We start from the raw sequence: 19,489 nt of genomic DNA, 5'->3' as shown, positions 1-19,489 counted from the left end.
TATATGGCTAGATATAGAGAGAGAGAGAGAGAGAGAGAGAGAGAGAGAGAGAGAGAGAGAGAGAGATCTTTAAATTTACAAGCGGTACATAATCCCTTCCATACAAGAAGCTTTATCACACATCACGTCCACCGAATACACATCTTGTCCGCCTTCAAACATTCAAACACTTCAAAACGCTCTTCTAAGTCCTTAATTAGATCTAAAGAAAACAAAGTGATCCTTCCTCATTTTTCACGTGGAGGATGCAGAAAGAACCCTGTAGACTCTTTAGAAAAGCTGGCCATGTGAACAAATATGAGGGTTTAATTCTGATCCGTCTCCATCCAATTCCAGGAATTCTCCGCTGGGCTCACAGGTTACCACCAGTGCGAACAGTTCACGTCTCACCTGGGTCACTCGCAGGTCATGAGAAGCAGATGTCACATGGGCTGTTTTCTTAGCCCGTGGCTCTAATCCCTATTATGCCAATGGCTACACCTGCACTTCCTGAGAGAACCTGGGATCATCCCAGGACACTGGAGGGATTAATGATTAATTCCACACCTTCATACTGATAATTGTATAGTATCTGCGCGCAGTCCTCTAATTTGACCAAGCTGAAGGGAGATGGATGGGTGTGCGTGGAGGCCGTACAATGTTCTATTTAGTGTTTCAGTTTACACAGAGGATGTCTTCATTCTTCCAGACTGATGAGGGGTCAGTGCTGGTCTCAGATTTCACACGTATCTGATAAGCTGTCAAGGTCTACGGTCTATGCTTAATATTCATGTGTTCAGAATGAAATATGCATGTGCATCAGGTACACTGAATGTATACATAAGGGGATGACTTGGCGGTGTGTGGGCAAGGTGACACTGCCTCTTTCAAAAGCTGAAACTCCAGCAAAAATAACAAGATCAATATGAATAAAGCATAAAGATAAAATAGCAAAACAGCTTTTGTTGCAATATTTACATTCAGTCCAGAGATTTCCCCTGCAGTACTTTATTTCGGTCGCTAGATGTCTTCAGTCTGATGGTCAGCATCATTCAATCCGCTTCCTCTGAGCCAGGTCATCCTGGACCCGCCCCCAGCCTGCGACTGGAGCAGAACAGTGATGATCTCATCCCTTTCTCTCCTCCTATCAACATGTTTCTTGTCAGCAGAGGCGGCTCTTTAAATAGACAAATTAGGCGGTGGCCTTAGGCCTCGCGCGCCCGAGGGCCTCGCGGCCGCCTAGTTTGCCCTGTCAGGACGGCAGCCAGGTAGCGTTGTCAGCTCTCATCCACGTAGCTGTCAAACTGAGACTCTCAGTTTGACAGTGACATGGCTGAGAGCTAATCCGTTACCTTGATCGTTGGTGCGGATCATCGGCTCGTCTTCTGCACGGAGCCTTGTGGAAAGCAGGTGAGAGCCCTGTGGAGAGCCCTGGTTTACACAGAACCCTGCTACCCTGGTGAGGCCCCCTCAGAGCCCTGGTGAGACCGCACAGATCCCTGCTCTGTGAGGTCTCCCCAGGGCCCTGAAGGGGTCTAACCAGGCTGGTGAGACCCCACAGAACCTTGCTACCCTGGTGAGGCCCCCTCAGAGCCCTGGTGAGACCCCACAGAACCCTGCTACCCTGGTGAGGCCCCCTCAGAGCCCTGGTTTAACCAGTGCTTTGTGTGGTCTCACCAGGGCCCTGAAGGGGTCTAACCAGGCTGTTGAGACCCCACCAGCACCGGTGAGACCCTACGGAGCCCTGGTGCGACCCTATCTCGCCCTGGTGAGACCAGACAGAGCCCTGGTGAGACCAGACAGAGCCCTGGTGAGACCAGACAGAGCCCTGGTGAGACCAGACAGAGCCCTGGTGAGACCAGACAGAGCCCTGGTGAGACCAGACAGAGCCCTGGTGAGACCAGACAGAGCCCTGGTGAGACCAGACAGAGCCCTGGTGAGACCAGACAGAGCCCTGGTGAGACCAGACAGAGCCCTGGTGAGACCCCACAGAGCCCTGGCGAGGCCCTGGTGCTGATGAGACCCCTCAGAGCCCTGTTTTAAACAGGGCTCTAAGGGGTCTCACCAGGGCCCTAAAGGGGTCTAACCAGGCTGGTGAGACCCCACATAGCCCTGGTGAGACTCCATCTCGCCCTGGTGAGACCAGACGGAGCCCTGGTGACTGTGGGGTCTCACCAGGGATCTGAGGGGTCTAACCAGGGTGGCGAGAGCCTACAAAGCCCTGCTGAGACCCTACAGAGCCCTTGCAAATCTCGACAGATCCCTGATGAGACCCTGCAGAGCCCTGATTTAATCAGGGCTCTTTGGGGTCTCACGGGGCTCTGTGTGGACTAACCAGGCTGGTGAGATCCCACATAGCCCTGGTGCTGGTGAGGCCATACACAGCCCAGGTGAGACCCTACAGGTTTAACCAGGGCTCTGTGGGTCTCACCAGAGCTCTGTGGGGTCTTCCCGGGGCTCTGTGGGTCTAACAATGCTGGTTAGATTCCCCAGAACCTTGGTGAGGCTCCACAGAGCCTTGATGCTCTAGTGAGACCCCAAAGAGCCATGGTGAGACCCTAGAGAGCTTTACGGAGCCCTGGTGATGGTGGGACCCTACAGAGTCCTTGTGAGACCCTGCAGAGCACTGGTTTTACCAGTGCTTCTTGAGGTCTCACTAGGGCTCTTTGGGGTCTTACCAGGGCTCTGAGGGGTCTGACCAGGCTAGTGATGAGACCCTACAGAGCCCTGGTGCTGGTGAGACCCTACAGAGCCCTGGTTTAACCGGGCCTGTGTGGGGTCTCACCAGTGCACTTTGGGGTCTCACCAGGGCTCTGTGGGGTTTCACCAGCCCTGGTTTAACCCCACAGAACCATGTTGGGACCCTACCCTGGTGGGCTCTTTGGGATTTGACCAGGGCTCTGTGGGGTCTAACCAAGCTGGTTAGACCCCACAGAGCCCTGGCGAGACCCCACAGAGCCCTAGTGAGACCCCACAGAGCCCTGATTAAATCAGGGCTTTGTAGGGTCTCCCCACGGCTCTGTGGGGTTTCACCAAGACTGGTGAGACCCCCACCGAGCCCTGCTGAGACCCCCACAAGGCCCTAGTTTAACCAGGGCTCTTTGGGGCCTCACCGGGGCACTGAGGGGTCTAACCAGACTGGTGAAACCGCACAGAGCCCTGGTAAAACCCTACAGAGCCCTAATTTATTCAGGGCTCTGTGGGGTCTCACCAGGGCTCTGCGGAGTCTCACCAGCCTGGTTAAACCCCACAGAGCCCTGGTAAGACCCCACAGGCCTGAGTGGGGCCTCATGTTTAGGTTTTGCCTAAGGCCTCGCAAACTCTAGAGCCGCCTCTGCTTGTCAGCACATCAACCAATTGGCTCCTTAACTGGTTTTTCCTCTCACACTCCAGCCCTGCTGTACAGGGACTTCAAGAGGTTGATGCCGGGTCGTATTAAGGTACTTCCCTGCTGGAGATAGTCCTGTGTGATTTAAAAAAACAATGGAGACCATGCATTATCATGTGTTACACAGCTGCAGCTACATTGCCATTCATTTGGCCACAACATGTTTGACTGTGCTGATCGAGAGCATCGGCACTGTCCAGGCACACGCACACCAGCAGTGGTGCGGCTCAATGAACAAGCCCATACACATCTCCCTACCCTGCTCTTAGCAACCTGGGACACTCCGGTCAGCATCCCACCAAGCTCCTAGCAACCAGTGATGCCACTGGTTCCCAAAAGCCGGGCAGGTCGCCTTTCACCAAGTCTTGGTTGCCAAGAGCCAAGTTGGGAGCTGTTTATGGAAAATGGACTGGGACTGCAAGAGGTTGATCCCGGGTCATATTCAGGTGCTTACCTGCTGGAGACAGTCCTGTATGATTTTTTTTTAATGGAGGCCATGCGTTACCATGCGTTACAGTGCTGCAGCTGCATTGCCATTTATTTGGTCACAATGTGTTTGACAGTGCTGACCGAGAGCATCAGCCCTATCCAAACACACACACCAGCAGTGGTGCGGTTCAGTGAACAAGCCCATACACATCTCCCTGCCCTGTTCTTAGCAACCTGGGACACTCCGGCCAGCATCCCATCCGGCTCCCGGCAACCAGTGACTTCACTGGTTCTCAAATGCCGGGCAGGTCACCAGTCACCAAGTCCTGGTTGCCAAGAGCCAGGTTGGGAGCTGTGTATGGGAAAAGGGGTGGGGATAGAAAAGAAGAACAAAAAGAAAAAGAGCCCGGGGGTAGAAAAATTGGAAGAAAAACATTTTTCAAGCCGGGCCCCCTTGATGACCCAATGAGACCAGATATGGGAGGGCTGGCGGTACCCCACTATTGGTGGCGCTGCATACTTGTATTGATAGATTGCTCTGCCGTGTATGTATGTATGTATGTTCTGATTGTCATGTGTGTGTGTGCTGTTTATAGTTGTTTAGGTTTTATCAATAGTTATTATGTATTTTATCTATATTCATATTTATTATTCTTGTTATTTTGTCTATATTTATATTAGTTTTTTGGTTTTAAACTGGTTGTTTATGGAATGCATCGGTCCCACAAATGTTAGTTACTTATTAGAAGAATAATGTTTACCAGCAACGCACAATATTTTCTCGTTAACACATTCCTGCTTCTTCTTTGTGGCACACAAGGTCAGCCATTTTCCTTTCAACTCGTACAACACATTCACTGATCAGTCCTGAGAATGACACAGTGTCCCTCTCACTAATATCATTAACAGCTCGGACACGTTAGATGCTTTCAACTTCCCTGGCGCGCCACTCAGAACGTGACAATACGTCGGGGTGCATCTTACCGTATACAAAACGAGATAAACGTTTGATTAAATCTCGATGAAAGAGGATTTCTATTCAACTGCTGCCAAATTCCTGGCCAGTGACATGAAATGCTGCGACACAAAGAAAACTGCACTAATAACAAAATGACACAAATCATTCAACGAATTCATACCTTGGCTAGATTAGTACAATCCCTCAGCAAATACGAAATACAATATTCTGTGTAGCAGAGGGGGGGATTGCTGTTTACCTGCATTTTGCACAGTATTAGGTCATGGCAGAAATATTTTGTCTTCTTTGCTCTGATTTGTCGGTCCGAAATGGGAGGAATTCCAGGAGAACTTTCTTTCAGAACTTCATTATCATTGTTAGTATTATTATACAGGATTTATATAGCACCAACAGTTTGTGCAGCGCTTTACAATATAAGGAAGACATTACAGTTACAATGCAAAGCAATACAAGATGGTAAGGGGACCCTGCTGCAACAACAGAGGGAAGTTTCTCTTATATGGAAATTATTACTTTTAAACATACTAAATAAAGCTTGAAGAGTAAAGTGCTGATTGAAAAGTTCAGTATCCATAGTAACCAATCAAAATCCTTTTTTTCATAGTTGGATTAGCTAAATGCTGATGGGTTGCTTTGGATTTTGGCACTTTTTTGTGCTTTGCTCTTTATTTATTGAATTAATATATTGAATATATTGAATAAACCTCTTAGTCCACCCCAGGGCTAGAAATTATGCTGGTCTAGTGGGGAATCCTGAGGGTTATACAACTGGAGCCTGTGTTGCCGTCACGCATTTACCACAAAACACCTTTTTGCACGCATTGGAGTGATAGATCAACACAGCCAATTCATTTTAAATGGACGACATGCAGGGAAAATCATATTTTTTTGTACCGCGCTTAACCAGAACATTGCACAGGGTGATGCACCGTTGCACAGGTGTGTTCCTTGGATTGATTGGGGAATGGCACCAAAATGCATTGTTCAGTGCTTGGTATGCTACCAACCTTGCGTTGCTAAAGCACTGTGTATTATAAGCACATGCCATTTTTTGCTCATAAAAATACTTGTTTTTACTTTTTTACATCCTTTTTTTTCCTATCTCAGTGCTGCTGATCTCCTCCAGCTTCTTAAAGCCACTTCCTGTGTATATGTACTTACTCCAGTGCCCAAATGCTCTAATTCCTTCCCCAATACTGAAACTTCCGGAAATACTGGCAATGCCGTAGGGGAACATGGAGCCGGCTTCCCGGGCAATCATGAAGCCGGGTGGCGAGTAATGACCAACCTCATGAATTCCTGATTGGGCGGGAAGTGAGCTCCATGCCGATTGGTTGGGAAGTCAGCTTCCCGGACAATCAGCATTGAGCTGGCCGAACATCCAGCTCCTTGCTAATTGGCAGGGAAGCTGGCTTTCCAGCCAAGCAGCATGGAGCTGGCTTCCCGGCCAATCAGGGAGTCGGGTCATGACTGGCCAATCACAATCGATCCGGCCAAACAACATGGAGCTGGCTTCCCGGCCAATCAGGAAGTTGGGCGGCAAGTCATTACCTGCAGCCTTTATAATGGTAATTTTATTTCAGTCATTGGGAAGTCGAGGGTCCTAGTCTTTATACTTGTTCCAGGTCAGTGACCCAAAGTACTGAAGCTACTGGACCAACCAGGGAACCAGTGTATATCCAGAAGGGGAGCTCAGCAGTTGTGGGCCCTGCATTTCTCCCAGTACAGGTTACCTTAAAAACATCACCTCCCCTATCCACTGATGCATCTCCCAAATAGCAGAAATTCAGTTACAGTATTTCCTTACCTAATGCCGTCTCCAATTCCTGAACCACAACGGCTCACACGATACTGTCTAATTCAATTAGAGGGAACCTTGGGAGCCGTATAAACATCTATTATCTACATCATTCATACTTCATTACTCATTGACCAGGGTTAATCTCCACTGCATACAAGAGAAGTACCTGAGCTTCTGTTTTATAAAGGGATTTTCTCATTTTGTCAAACAAGGGAGATAATTGACAAAATGGAGCTAGGCAGATTCTGCTCTGGTCTAGGATATCCTCTGAGCTAGAGATAAAAATGTTTATACTGAAACATAGGGAGGCTGGTAAAATCCTGGTCTAGGGCAGGGGGTAGGCAAACTACGACCCTCCAGCTGTGGCACAACTACAAATCACATTAGGCACTGAAGGACTTTGACATGCACAGGCATGACTCTCAGAGATAGATGCATTATGGGATTTGTAGTTTTACCACAGCTGGAAGGCCAGAGTTTGTCTTCTTTTGGTTTAAGACAACCTCTTAGCCTCCATATGGGCAGGTTTGCCTTCTCTTGGTTTAAGACAACCTCTTAGCATCTATGGGCAAGTTTGCCTGCTCTTGGTTTAAGAAAACCTCTTAGCCTCTATATGGACAAGTTTGCCTGCTCTTGGTTTAAGACAACTTTTAGCCTCAATATGGGTAAGTTTGCCTTCTCTTGGATTAAGACAACCTCTTAGCCTCAATGTGGGTAAGTTTGCCTTCTCTTGGATTAAGACAACCTCTTAGCCTCTATATGGGCAAGTTTGCCTTCTATTGGTTTAAGACAACCTCTTATCCTCTATATGGGTAAGTTTGCCTTCTCTTGGATTAAGACAACCTCTTAGCCTCTATATGGGCAAGTTTGCCTTCTATTGGTTTAAGACAACCTCTTATCCTCTATATGGACAAGTTTGCCTTCTCTTGGTTTAAGACAACCTCTTAGCCTCTATATGGGCAAGTTTTCCTTGTCTTTAAGACAACCTCTTATCCTCTATATGGGTAAGTTTGCCTTCTCTTGGATTAAGACAACCTCTTAGCCTCTATATGGGCAAGTTTGCCTTCTATTGGTTTAAGACAACCTCTTATCCTCTATATGGGTAAGTTTGCCTTCTCTTGGATTAAGACAACCTCTTAGCCTCTATATGGGCAAGTTTGCCTTCTATTGGTTTAAGACAACCTCTTATCCTCTATATGGGTAAGTTTGCCTTCTCTTGGATTAAGACAACCTCTTAGCCTCTATATGGGCAAGTTTGCCTTCTATTGGTTTAAGACAACCTCTTATCCTCTATATGGGTAAGTTTGCCTTCTCTTGGATTAAGACAACCTCTTAGCCTCTATATGGGCAAGTTTGCCTTCTATTGGTTTAAGACAACCTCTTATCCTCTATATGGGTAAGTTTGCCTTCTCTTGGATTAAGACAACCTCTTAGCCTCTATATGGGCAAGTTTGCCTTCTATTGGTTTAAGACAACCTTTTATCCTCTATATGGGTAAGTTTGCCTTCTCTTGGATTAAGACAACCTCTTAGCCTCTATATGGGCAAGTTTGCCTTCTATTGGTTTAAGACAACCTCTTATCCTCTATATGGGTAAGTTTGCCTTCTCTTGGATTAAGACAACCTCTTAGCCTCTATATGGGCAAGTTTGCCTGCTCTTGGTTTAAGACAACCTCTTAGCCTCTATATGGACAAGTTTGCCTGCTCTTGGTTTAAGACAACCTCTTAGCCTCTATATGGACAAGTTTGCCATCTCTTGGTTTAAGACAACCTCTTAGCCTATATATGGGCACATTTGCCTTCTTTTGGTTTAAGACAACCTCTTAGCCTTTATAAGGGCAAGTCATGTCTGACAAACTGAATCACTCTGCCTCTGGGAGTCATGCCTGTGGCTGTCAAAGACTTGCAATGCCTCATGAGGTTTGTAGTTCCACAACAGCTCGAGGTCTAGAGATGCCCAACCCTGATCTAGCCCTTTCCCTCCAAGCACCACTGTGTCTAACCCACCCCTTTCATTCATTGGACTTCAGTTCTTTCTCAGCAGAAGGCTCTGCATCACATGTGGGCATTACCTTCAGCAGTCTTCATGTACACGCAGCTTGCCTAGAAATACATACACCGCCTGAATGGCATTCATCCAATTTGGATTTTTGTATAACTCCTCCAATAGCCAGCCCCATGGCTGAGGCCTATTAAGAGGAGTACTAATGGAGGGTGTGAAGCAAATGTACAGCACCCTTCTAGCCCCTTCCCACCAGCCAGAATCTGCCTCCATTGCATATAGAAGCAAAGGGTCCCAGTGATGATGTCACTGGGTCTAAAATAAGGTAAATGATGTACATGGAAAGGTTTTAATTAGACATATAATTAGCATTTTAGAAAAAGAAGAACCAGGGAAGTCAAAATATAATCAGATTACAGTTCAGCTTTTAAAAAGCTGCAGCAAGTGTTCCACTTGACTTTGGCTAGTATCAGGTTCGGTGGAAACATGTTGCTTTAAGTAGTGATGGCTGGCTGGCTGCCGGAGGAAGATTCGTCCCTCACGGCTCCCTCTCTCCCTGATGTCACTTCCTCCCACTACAGCCGCGGAGGAAATAGAGGAGGGAGGGAGAGTCGAGGAACAGGAGACAGCGCCACCTGGCGTCCGCCGTCCTCCGCCCGCCGTCCTTCTCCCGCCGTCCTTCGCCCGCCGCAAGAAATGCAGGTATGCGGCATTGTAATGTTTGAATCATGTGCCCGGGCGGGAGGTGGCCACAGACCCGGGCACATGATTCCAAACCCAGGTTGTACGGGTGAAACCCGTACGGGTGGCAACCCTAAGTGAACAGCTGCAATTTCAAGCACTCTTCTTAGTGATAGAATCCCTTTAAAGATCGGCTTCGGGAAAAACATTTTTAGCTTTAGATTGGGAAGGAGTTAAAATCTCTGTCCAGATTTTATTGTTGTGTCTCTGTGTTATGTAGATTCTCCTTCACTTCCTGTTACAGGTCAATTGATTAGGAAGAGACTTTACGTTAAAGCAGAACTCTGGGCAGAAATGTTATTAACCCTTGCAGTGGGGTTGCCCCCGCAGTGCAAGGGTTAACTGCTCCTTTATACTCACCTGATCCTACTACCTCCAGCCTCTTTCTTGCTCTGCTGCAGTGCTGGAATGTCCCTTGGCATCCTCCTCACATCTTTTATTGTACTTTATAACTCGAGGATTCCCAGACCGCTGCAGAGAAGGGGGATATAGGCTCCTGGGACTGGTCTAAGGCCAAGCTGGTTCGGTTGAGTATAACTTTTGTTTTTTACCCTATGCATAAAGGAGCAGTTAACCCTTAGTCTGCTGGAGCAGAGTGGGAGCGAGGTCTAAGAGCCAGCTGGCTCAAAGGATTAGGTGAATATAACTTTGTTATTTTTGCACCTAGACCAAAATGAGCACTTAACCCTGCAGTTCGGGGGTACCCCCACTGCAAAGGTTAAGAAAAATGTTGCCTTTCTTTCTTTGCCTTTGATCTTCTTTAACACAGTTCTATCACACAGCACAGCCCTGTCTGACAGGAGAGGAGACCTTATTTTTCTCTGCTGCAGTTAGGTAAAGCATTCAGGTCTTGCCCTTCCCCCCAGCCTGTGATTGGACAATGAAAGGAGAAGCAGTAGAATGATAAGCTCTTTGCTTTTTCAATTTGCCCTCTTCTCCTATCAGCATTCTCTTTGTTAACACACGAGCACTGCAGCACAACGGATTGGCTACTTGCCCTGCTTCTCCCTCTATCAAATTCAGATGCTTGCCTTAAACAAATGCATTTAATGATGTATTAATGATAACAGATATGCATTAATTGGTGTCTTTTATACCTGCCTGGAGTTCAGATTTCACAATTTCGATACCATAGCCCTACATAGGGTGCGTACATGGGGTTATCTCAGTATAAGCCCTGGAATCTAGAGAGATTAATCAGTGTAATACTTTGATTTTATGCACAGACATTCCATGCTCCAGATTTACTGTCTTTATACGGAGCTCTGACGGAAAGTAATTGAAATTCAGATTTTATGTTGCAGAATAGTTGAGATGATTAAACACTGATAGGACACATATTGAGGGTAGACCTCATAAAAAGTACATGTGGCACGTTCTTATTGACATATGTTTGGCGTCTAAAGTTCCCGGGCCTATTGGACGGCCTTTATATTCTGACACGTCGTAGCCTTGTAGACACGTCTCTTAGGCACACAATGGCAAATCATTCTGACTTATTGTGTGCCAGATTTTACAATTAGAGGGGTTGTTTTTAATAAGAAGAAACACGGGGTTTGACCTCATCATTCTTTTTTTTCTTTTTTTTTATCATGAGCATTAAAGTAAGAAAACAGAATAAAATGAAACAGCTGACAAAGAAATGGAAGAATGATTTAAAATTATTTTGTAGCGGTTGAAAACCTGGCGGTGCCATGTGGAGGCTGGAATACATACATAGATATCTATTGTTAAATCCTGACAAGTTCAAGGAAACCTGTGCAGAGAAAATATGTGTGCTGCCATTGCTAAAAGACGCTAAATATATTTTTCTTCAAGCGGTCCCCAGTCATTTTTTTTTAAGCATCAAAAGCTACAATACCTGCATTTAAAGTAAAGCCCCGGGTAAATAAAATGTTAACCTTTGGAGTAGGGTTAAGTGCTCCTTTTCCAGGAATATGAATATGTCATATGAATAGTAGACATGTGCATTTGGATCCAGACAAACCTGCAAATCAACAAAATTCTGCTGATTCGGCGGTTCGTCTGAATCCAAAATATCAAATTAATTATATGACCGAATGTACGAAAACGATATTTGGGCATACATAAATTTGTTTTCAGAACGCGCGTGTTCTGCGCATGCCTGCTGCCATCTTGGAGGCGGAGCGTTGATGTCCCATGCTGAATGAGATATCGCCCGCCGGCGCGTTCTGTGCATGTGCGCCGCCATCATGGAGTATATCTTGGTATACACCAAGATGGCGGTGCTCGAACATGCAGGCACCGTCATCTTTGTGTATACCAAGATACACTCCAAGATGGCGGCGTGCATGAGTAGAACGCACCGGCAGCCGATATGGCCCCTGCTCGTTCTGCAGTTTCAGTGTGTGGTTTTCGGATTCGGAGGCTCATTGTGAAAACAAATCTTTCCGTAACTAATCGCACAGGTCTAGTTTTCCCTACGGAGCTAAAATAACAAAGTTATACTCACCCAAAGTGTAATCCCGGCTTGCTTCTGCAACAGTCCTTCCAGTCAGTCTCCTCCTACACTACAGCAATGTAAAGTCCCTCAGCATCCTCACTTTCTATGCACTGTATAGGACGTAATGACTCACAGGACCTTAGACCGCTGGAGCCAAGAGGGAGCAAGGCTGAAGGGAACGGTCTAGGATACCCGGATCACGGTTCGGGTGAGTAGAACTCTGTTATTTTGGCTCCCTAGACACAAGAAGTACTTAACCCGTACAGGGCAGGGGTAGCCCCACTGTTAGGGTTAAGATTTTATTTGCTTGGAGTTCTGCTTTAATTGAGAGCTGAGTACATATTGTGAGAGGTGGACATCATGGCCCCATTCTCTGATGGGGTGTCATCAGTGCGGGATGGGTGGGGTCAACTGAGCAGCGCTGACATAATGACATTAGGGCAACTCTCTGCATTGCCCTAATGGGCAATCTTAATTATGGTGGCCTTGTACGTCCATTCCAATCACTGAGTGAGCGCCTATACATGTCATGATGCAAGTGTTGCATCGGAGGAAAAGGTAACGTTCATGCAAAGGCGCAAGAACACAGGGAGTTAGCAGATCATGGTGAAAAACAGAGAAGAGGAAATAGGCAATGGAGCTGCAGTTACCTGTGGAGGATGACTGCAGGATCTGGAGCAGTGACTACTTCTCTCATAGCCTTCTTCCCCATGGTGTACTCTTCCAAAGACAAGCAAACACCCTCTGGATGAATCTTCAAACAAGCAAGTTAGCTGTCTCTGGTTTCTGTGCAGTTTGTACATTTGAGATACGCTCAACAGAAAACAAATGTGATGTTCCGTCATCCAACATACATATTTTCTACTGAAATTTCCATTTTTATGCTTTATGTCAAAGTGACATTTTTTTTCCTTGATAGACAAAAGTGACTTTTGCGAAAACTGTTGATTTTCAAAAGCAAATGAAAATTGGAAATCATTTTACACCTGCTTCGGTCAGGTCTGACAAGTCCATTATTTAAGTGTCAGCAACTTAATTTCAAAACTGTTTTACTAATGTAACATCCATTAAACCACGCAACTTAAACTTCCTATGTAAAGTTTAAAGAAAATAAAGAAAAAAAAGTGTATTTAGAGGCCCAAATTGTCTGGAGCTTCATTAGTCCTGAATGTTAAAGTGGACCTGAACTCAAAGTAAAGATTTGCTATGTTATAAGCAGTGCCGACCCTGTAATGAGGTAGCTGGAGGCAATTGCCTCAGACGGCATTTTATTTGGGTGGCGGCTGGGGAGCGGACACAGTATCCCTGGTTGCTAAGAGCTCTAAGACTTTTATTCACAAAAGGGTGAAGGGTTTGGAGAAGGCCGGAGAAGTGAACAATCTAGGACAACATAGCTGAACTGGAAATTGAGCTGAATTGGAGAATTTTTCCAAATCAGCTATGTTGTCCTAGATTGTTCCCTTCTCCTGCCTTCTCCAAACTCTTCACCCTTTTGTGAATAACCCCCTTTATCTCCATGTGGTGCAATAAACTACTAGCGCCTCTCACTGGTACCTGCATATAACTGCACGCCTAAACACCTGCCGTCCAAAAGGTTTTTTTCTCGATTCTAATGGGCAGTACAACATTCAATGGACAAGCTGGAGATAGAAGCATGCAGTTGGAGGTGTCTTCTGCTCCACGGCTTATATTTACCGTATTTTGGATTGAACAGGTCTGCCGATACAGAGCTGACCCGGAGAACTAATTTCAACTAATCTCATTTAAATGTATTTAAATTGTAATCATTGAGGATAATCACATTTTTATTCTTGGATTGGATTACAGATGTTGTATTCAAACTGTAGTTAACACCAGGGAACATTACTTTGTTTATTGCCTTAGAGCATTCTGAGACGAGGAAAATATTCTGGCAAAATTCCATGAAAACTGCTGAAAAACATTAAATTAACAAATATTGTGATTAGAAAAGTTAAAAAAAGGATTGCATATTCTTCAAGTTCCCCTAAACCTTTCTAAACAAGGAAAAAAAACAGGTTTATTAAATGTTTCAAGTTTATCTACAGGCAAATATGACAAACATAAATTAATGGAGCTCTGTCACCATAGATACATCCTTTAATATTTTTTAAGCCCCTAAAGTTGACTTATTTTTCAGACTTTTGGTGTCCCTCGGCAGCAGAGCTGGGGTGGGGGAGAAACAGCATAAGCAGCCAATCGGATGTGTTACACTATAAGGAGCATGCAGATAGGAGGTCACAGTGACAGAGAGATGAACTTTTTCACTGTCTATTCACAGGATTAGAATGTGGAGGAGACCTGTAAGTGAAAGTAAAAATGCAGCAGATCAGGGTCCCTCCGATGCCAGGCAGGAGGGACCTTTGCTACATATGCCAAATAATGGGCCATATTGTTTTACTAGAATGACTTATGTCTCTGCTCTACAATATATAAAATACGTGTTTTTTTCTTCAAAAGCAATATTATCTGCTGGTTTGGAGCTGCCTAGGGACCCTCAAGACAGAAGACACTGCACTTCACAACTCTGCAGTCTGTAACAGTGACATGCAGTGGAGTCCGTTCTAGGTGAGGCATTTCAACCTTCCCCCCCCCGACCCACCCCCAGCCCATCGCCATCCCGCCCACCAACACCAAGCTATGTGTGAAGGATAGAGAGAGAAGGGAGAATACATGGAGGAGCCTCCCTGTCCCTCACTTGCTCATCACTGGTGAGGCATCAAGATCAATGTCCTCAGTGTTTTTTTTTTTCAGTTTTTTTTGATTGGATAGCTTGGACCAATGGCACTTTGACAGGCTACACAGTGGGGAGGATTTCCCTGCTGTGTAACCTGTTACAAGCCACTCTGAATGGAGAAAAAGCTGTCAGCTTCAGACTTGAAGCTGACAGCTTTTTCCTCCATAATTATAGGTGAGGCTCTTGCTCACATGCCTCCCCTAACCACACGTCCCTGGTCTGTAATCCTCATAATGCTCACAAATGGCGAGCACTCATTGGTCAGCGCAGCCACGTAACCGTCCTGACCGATGAGGATTTCCTGGGAACCAAGTCCTGGAAGTATTAAATGCTTCCTATTGTTATGTGTGATCATGTTAAGGGGCTGACCAATGAACACTTTCCATTTGTGATGATTACAGACTGTGAGGAGCAAAAAAAAAAAAGAAATTATGTAATTATGTAAATTGCACATTAATCCTCATGGTCCGTGTTACTGGAGGTGGTGCAAGGACATGTCCTTTATTTACATACTTCATGCTATAATGTGTCCTGCGTTCCTTTCTCAGAGATTTGGGAGGTATATCTATGATAAGTTTGACCTCGAAGAGCTTCTCGCTTCTATCCTATACAGTGTATTAAAGTGTATTTCCACTTTCACAGCCAAACTGGCGTAACACCGATTTTGTATTTGTCACATGTTCACATTCACATAGCATGGACTAAACAAAAAAAAAATGCTTCTTGCAGTTTATAGTGCTCTTACTTGGGTTAGGGTCTCTTGGCTTCTTAAGGGTTCACTTTCTCTTTGTTTCTTTCTTTGTGATGTTAGGAGGGGCTGTGAGGGGTTAAAGTTTTGCAACCCTGGTGTCCATGGTATGTTATTGAAGTTAATGAGAGAAGGTGTGAAGGTGCTGAGAAAAACTTGGAACCAGCCATGTTGTCTGCTGCAACAAAACACCTACAAGGTATCGAATATATATTTTTGAGGGATGCACCGAAATTTCGGCCACGGAAACATATCGGGCAAAACATGGCACTTTGGGCAAAATGGCGAAAGTACCATCTTTTGGCCGATGTTGTGATGTTGTGGTGCATGCCTAGTTTCTCTCCTCCCTGTTGTGTGCTGCTCTGTGTCCCCTCTGACGCAGCACAGCGTCCAGCAAGGAGGAGAGAAACTGTCAGGAGGCCAAGTGGGGAAGAGAGTGCTGTGAGGGGTGATGTTGCATGAGGCCGAGCTCTCCCCCCGCCCCGCTCAGCCTCCTGTGGCAGATCACGTTGGAGAGTAGTGTGGGGGGGCGGAGACACCTGTGATCTGTCAAAGAAGGCCGAGCCGGAGGTGAGATCTCCTTCTCTCGCTGCCCACTCTGCCTCCTGTGACACCTGTGACAGCGTGTCAGGATGGAGAGCGGGTACAAACACTCAGTGATTAGTGATCGCTGTGTGTTTCTAAATAATTGAGGACAGAGTATGTTTACTGTGTCCCCAATTGTGAATGAATAGGAATTGATCTACATCACTTCCTGTTCATTCAAGATTGTGGGTATTGTAAACTTACTATGTCCTCAATTATTTACAGGCAGTCAGCCATCTCCTCAAGTTATGAATGAACAGAAACACTCAGTATAGAGGATTCCTGTTCATTATAACAGGGGCTTCAGAAAAAAAATCATGGATCTGTTTAGACCCCTGATATTTTCCAGAACCCCGACAGTAAAGTTAACAAATTAAAATATTTATTAAAAAAAATATATATATATAAAAAAAAAGTTTAGAAAAAAAATATTATTCAGTTTTCGGCCTGACATTTTATTCGGTTTTAAAATTTAATTTTGGTGCACCTCTAATATTTTTCAAAGTAATTTTTCTGTATGAGGCGTGAATAGGAACACATAACAAACATATGAAATGCTGAGATTCTGAGAAAAACCTGCAATCAGCCATGTTGCCTGATGCTCCCTGAGGGACACATTATAGCATGAAGAATGTAAGCAAAGGGTTTTCTCAATTTTGACTGCAAAAGTGGAAATACATTTTAAGCTGCGTGAGATCATGAGAAATTTCCAGAGACCAGTCCAACATTATCATATTAAAACTGTTCATTTATTCACTTGAAACCTTTATGACAATCTTTGCTGAATTTTTAACATTCTGGCTGGAACCTATCTTTCGGCCCGCTTAACAAAATGGCTTCCAACATGGCACGTTGCAAATATCCACATATCAAACTTAGGCAGCCAATGGCTGCTGTGTCAGTTGTAGTTTATGGTGAGTGCTGCTAACTGTCTCCAAATCCCCGTGTAGTTAAAAAAAAAGAACCCTAGCAGACGTAATACCAGCTGTACGTGAATCATGGACGTTGGAATACAGGACACCTGAATACGGATTGTGTGCTGCTCTGCTTTAATAATTAATGCCATGATGTGTTTTAATATTTGCTGTGAATGGTGAAATGGTGATTTTTTATCGTGGCTTCTCTGACGTTTGGCAGTGTTTATCGAGAAGTTTTGTTGTCACAGCTGCACACCTGCAAGTCGTTAGCCCGCACCGGAGGAACCTGGCCACTTCCACTCATAAGACGTGAACGTACAGCGGGTAATTAGCAGAGATTTGAGCTGTGCATGAGGACGTTTCTTTACTTAAGCCGTGACTTCACTTGTAAATGAATCGCTGGCAGGGCTGAGGCAGCATTATGGTTTAACATTTAAAATAACAATAAAATATAATTTACAGGGGAGTGCAATATGTATTTTACAGTCACAAACATAAATGCCTAAGTGTTTGGAGGGCGACGGGCTTGGTGACGTATGATATTCGAGGCAGACTTTTTGCGAGCTGAATATTAAAGTTGCTTTAATATTTTAAAAAATATATAAAACATTTTTTTTTATATAAAAAAATGCATCCCCTTGCACTTAGAAAGGCTTAAGCACCACAGAGAGAAGGGGTTCTTTACCGTAAGAGTAAATTTGTTTTGCTTTACGATTAAAATAACAATTACATATAATTTACAGGGGAGTTGATTATGTATTTTGCAGTCATAAACATACATGTCCGAAGCTGGTCAGCATCGGTGTTCTAAACCGCACTCTTCACAGCCATTGTGACCAAATCAATTAAGTAATGCTTGTAGTCACAGCAACGGATGGCACCATGCGCAGAAACCATAATTTGAAGGGACGACACCATAAGTGTGAAATAACCAGCTTGGATTTATTCTAAATACATCACATTACACAGTCCCAATTTTCAGGGCTGCACGGGTTCTCATCCTCAGAGTGACAAATCATACGTGCCAGCCATAAATAAGGAAATATAATTCAATGCAAAACATCCCCTATGATGTCATCTTCCTGCCAAAGGAATGTAAAGAATGTGTAATAACAAAGGCAATGAAGAACAATGAAAGACAATGGTGCTTGTTTATTTCTAAATGTATCCAGCTGGCCATACACTGTTCTATTGGAAATTGTTCGGCAGAGCACTCCATCTTGACATCATCAAGCCAACTAAGCCCTTCAAGATTTCATCCAGATCTGCTACTGGAAAGGAACCTTATTACAATGGGGTTGCATTATTTTTTACAATATTTGCAATATTTACAATATTGTAATATAAATATATATTGTAAGATGTTACAATATGTAACATTTTTCTTGAACAAAAATCACATTCACTGTAAGAATTTTGCTCATCTAGATAAGAATGAAGAAACATTTTCCATGCTGCTCCTTTGATTTTCCTCATTACTACATGTATATCTGTAAAAAATAAGTCAAGGCAACTGGACTTGCTGTATTTTTCTTGAAGACGTTTCACTGGACATCCAACCAGCTTTCTCAATTCAGAATGACTTGTAAAAAAATTATCTGGTAATAAATATGGTGAATGATGCTCCAATCAACATAATCTGTTAGTCACAACCAGGTGTTGATTGCATCTGCATAATTGGAGGTAGCAGGTGTTATTAACCTGCCCAGAGAGGTGTTAAAACAGCATTGTATGTGGCAGACAATAGATGTCTCAACCCCCCCCCCCCCACCTCTATTCAAGCTTGGCTTCTCCATTTTTACATAAATGGCCTCTTTTAAATCAGTCCTCCTCCCTGTCTAGGATGCTTACTTGACTGCCTTCAAAGGAGTGACCTTTTTCCTTTAGATGTAGGTACACTGCTGAATCCTGACCAGAGGGTTTGGCTCTTCTTAAAAGGACTCCCACCCCCCCCCCCCCCTACCCCACCTCTATTCTTACATAAATGGCCTCTTTCACACCAGTCCTCCTCCATGTCTAGGATGCGTACTTGACTGTCTTCAAAGGAGTGACCTTTTTCCTTTAGATGTAGGTATACTGCCGAATCCTGACCAGAACATTTATGTAAAAATGGAGAATAGGGAGATGTTTTTCCACTCCCTGGTCCTCTTGGGCATTAGTGATGTAATGTGCCCAAGTGTTGCATGCTGGGAAGGTTACATCAGCAAAGCATCGCTGGGAAATCTCAGGAGATCTGAGAAGATGTGCATGGCCACATGTCCTGGTCACATGTCAGATTTCCAGGATGTGAAGGGAGATATTGTTACCTGTCCTTAGTAAAAAATATTGGCTATGAGAAGAATGGGGAGGAAAAGAAAAATAAGGAATGCAAAGAATAGAAAGCCAGGAATTATTTATGTGTATGTGTTTGTAGATTGTCATTACCAAACAATTCTAAAGTTGTCTTTGTTGTCATTTTAAAGATATGGGTAAAATTCCTCTTTAACCACTTGCCGTCCGCCCGTTGTAAAAAAACGGACGGACGGCACTGCAGCATTGGCGGGAATTTTTTTCTGCTCGCGCGCGCCCCCTAGTGGGCACACACGGGCAGAAAAGACCGACCAATGCAAACACCCGTTACCAGGTGTTTCACATATAGACGATCGGTGGCTCCATAGCCCGCCGATCGTCTATATGTGCTCGTTTTTTCGCCCCCATGCCGC

This window comes from Nanorana parkeri, unplaced genomic scaffold, assembly GCF_000935625.1.
Source record: "Nanorana parkeri isolate BGI_ZX_2015 unplaced genomic scaffold, ASM93562v1 scaffold111, whole genome shotgun sequence".
In the NCBI taxonomy this organism is placed as follows: Eukaryota; Metazoa; Chordata; class Amphibia; order Anura; family Dicroglossidae; genus Nanorana; species Nanorana parkeri.
This window is presented reverse-complemented; position numbering follows the sequence as displayed.